General features: G+C 39.3%; 2 non-coding genes across 2 annotated transcripts; both read left to right on the forward strand.

Annotated features, from left to right (window-relative positions):
• The first annotated feature begins 816 nt into the window (after positions 1-816).
• Positions 817-950, forward strand: LOC126023192 (small nucleolar RNA SNORA51). Its single transcript, XR_007500396.1, has one exon. It is a non-coding gene; the product is annotated as a small nucleolar RNA SNORA51 (small nucleolar RNA).
• Positions 951-2,794: 1,844 nt separating this feature from the next.
• On the forward strand, positions 2,795-2,896 carry LOC126023746 (U6 spliceosomal RNA). Its single transcript, XR_007500818.1, has one exon. It is a non-coding gene; the product is annotated as a U6 spliceosomal RNA (small nuclear RNA).
• The last annotated feature ends 315 nt before the right edge of the window (positions 2,897-3,211 follow it).

Here is a 3,211-nt window from a genome sequence, read left to right on the forward strand (position 1 = left end):
TCTCCTGCACCCCAAACAGCTAAGCAAAACAATCTTTGTAATAAAGAAGATGGAAGGCATTACTTTCCCCAACTTCAAGCTGTACTACAAAATGTTAGTAATTAAAACAGAAAGGTACTGAAATAAATAAAATTAAATAAGAAAATTAAATTAATAAAATAGACTTGAACATCCTGAAACATACCCTCAAGCATACGATCAGTTAATCTTTGATAAAAAAAAATATATATATAAAGTGGAACAAGAAAACCCTTTTCAATAAGTGGTGTTGGGAAAACTGCTCAACTACATGCAAAAAAAAAAAAAAAAAACCTCTTTCTAGTGCCATGCACAATTGTCAAATTAAAATGAATTAAAGACCCTGATATCAGACCTTAATCCATAAGGAATGTAGAGGAAAATGTAGAAAGAATTCTCTAAGGGGAAATAATGGAGGGTACCAAGACCAAACAGTTATATGATCACTAAGTAGTAATAAAAATGATCGGACTTAAACACTAAATCCAAAGTCAATGACAACAGAATCGATACCCAATCTACAACAAGCTAGACATGAAGGGGACCACTTATACTAGCAGCCCGGCGGCAGGGTGAGAGTTAAGAGAGGGGGATATGGGATGCATGCTGGGAACGGGGGTGGGTGGAGGGAGGACAACTTTGGTGGTGGGAATTCCCCTGATTCAATGTCAATATACACCTAAAATATTACTGTGAAAGATTTGTAATCCACTTTGGTCAAAATAAAAATTATTATTATTATTATTTAAAAAAATGAATTTTCCTACATCTTTAAGACATTTTCAAGAATGATTAACTGGCCTTCCGATGCTTACCACAGGCTGTGTTCTTTATACCAACTGCATAGAAAAAGGAGGCACAGTTAGTGCACCCCATATATACCTCAGCCCAAGCTTTTTGCTTGGTCTATATTGTGAATGGGGGGAACATAAAAAAAAAGAAAATAAAAGAATGAACTACTGATCAAGCAAGTGGAAGCAAAGATAAACAAATGGGACAACACTATACTAAGAAGCATCTGCACCTCAAAGAAAATGATATTTAGGATACAGAGACCATGCATAGCATGAGGAAAAAAATTTACCCAATTCCTATCTAATAAGATCTTAATATACAAAATATCTAAAAAATATATATATTTAAAATATATCTAAAATAAAATGTTTGGTAAAATACTGAATTGTCTCTCTCATGCCCAGGCTGATGGTGACAACCAAGATCAATTGATGTCAATGGAGCTGGACTAACTAGTACCTCCACTCGGCATCCAAGGGTTATGCAGCCAACTGTCAAGAACAGCTTGTACAGCATTCAAGTTACATGACTAAACTCTTTTGAGGCTCTTCATTATATATGAGGAGCAGAGATGACACTGCAAAGTGTCTTAACCTGTCATCATTTAGAACTATCTAGAACCCATCAATGCCAACAAAAGGAAAGCTGAAGTTTCTAGTCTATATGATACTGAGAAATCTCTACAACACTCCTTTCTTTCTGTGAGCATATATCACTTTTTTTTTTCTCTCCTGCATGACTGTGCTCTGCTTCATCTTGAGGTTCTGGCCCTGAGGTTTCACTGACAGAGGAGAGACTGGCTCCCCCAGTCAATTTGGGTGACTTTTTCCCATGGAAACCAGCATATCCCTCTGTTGAGCTTTGACAGCACCTTGGGTAAGTCTCTGGGAACCCAGAGAAGTGTAAAATTAATCACACCTCCTCCCTGGTGCTTCCCCACCATTCTCATGTTACTCCCACAAAAACCACATACCATCACTTCCGCTCTCATGTTCCACACTGTTCTTCCCTGAGGGTCTGACATGACAAATTAAGTCCCTGTTTCTAGTGAAATTATGAGAAAAAAATGCTTCCATAATAATCATTTCCACATTGATATATCTCATCATGTCTAAATAAAGCAAAACCCAGGGAATGGTGTGTGTGTGTGTGTGTGTGTGTGTGTGTGTGTGTGTGTGTGTGTGTGTGTGTGTGTGTGTGTGAAAAGAGATCAGAACCAAGCTTAGCACCTCACATGAGTAGGCATAGCCCTACTACTGAGCGACACACAACCCTGGTCTTTTTTATTATTTGTTTACTTTTTGGTTTGGGGGCCACATCCGAAGGTCCACAGGTGTTACTCCTGGCTCTGCACTCAGGAATCATTCTTGTCAGGCTCAAGAGACCATATGGGATGACAGGAATCATCAAACCAGGGTCAGCCAAGTGCAAGGCAAATGCCCACTGTACTATCTTTCTAAACACCCTCCGGTGTATTTTTAACTATGGCTTTGGGGGACATTAACCCCTGCCAATAATGCAAATCCTTGAGTTTGTAATGAAAGAAACAATATTGCCCAGCTCCAAAATTTTCTATTACAAGCGAGTAAATAAGACAAATCCCAAATTAGTCCTCATATTTGGATAAAAGAAATGAGGTTGCCAGAGAGAAAAGTGCAGGGATTAGGCAGGAAAAAGAGTTGCTGAAGCTGGAAATATTTCTGTACTTTAAGAGTAAGCATGGGGTGAAATCTTTCTGTGGAGGAGTTGTGTAAAAGCACTCCCAAAAAAGATGAAGTAGGTCTTTCTGGCGCAGCGACTTGGCCCTTGGAAGTCACCCCAGGAGCCGGCGTCTTCCCCCTCCCTGCACCCTTCATTGGACCCAATAAAGACCGGTTGTTGGTACCATCAAAAAAAAAGATGAAGTAAACCTATATTAAATCAATAAAAGCCAAAATCATTGCTATAAATCAATGCAATTCACATTTAAAAAAAAGATTGAGTGCTCACTCCAGTAGCACATATATTAAAACAATACAGAAAAAATTAGTATGGTCCTTGTGCAAAGATGACACACAAATTGTGAGAAGAAAACTTATTAAAAGTATAACACTTTCGGGCCCGGAGAGATAGCACAGCGGCGTTTGCCTTGCAAGCAGCCGATCCAGGACCAAAGATGGTTGGTTCGAATCCCGGTGTCCCATATGGTCCCCCGTGCCTGCCAGGAGCTATTTCTGAGCAGACAGCCAGGAGAAACCCCTGAGCACCGCCGGGTGTGACCCAAAAACCAGAGGGAAAAAAAAGTATAACACTTTCAGTAACTGTAAGAAGTCATTACTGCGGGGGGAGAAGGGGAAAAAAAAGAAAGAAAGAAGTCATTACTGCATCAATGTTAGTCATAAAAATAACTGATTCTATC

This window comes from Suncus etruscus, chromosome 11, assembly GCF_024139225.1.
Source record: "Suncus etruscus isolate mSunEtr1 chromosome 11, mSunEtr1.pri.cur, whole genome shotgun sequence".
Taxonomy (NCBI): Eukaryota; Metazoa; Chordata; class Mammalia; order Eulipotyphla; family Soricidae; genus Suncus; species Suncus etruscus.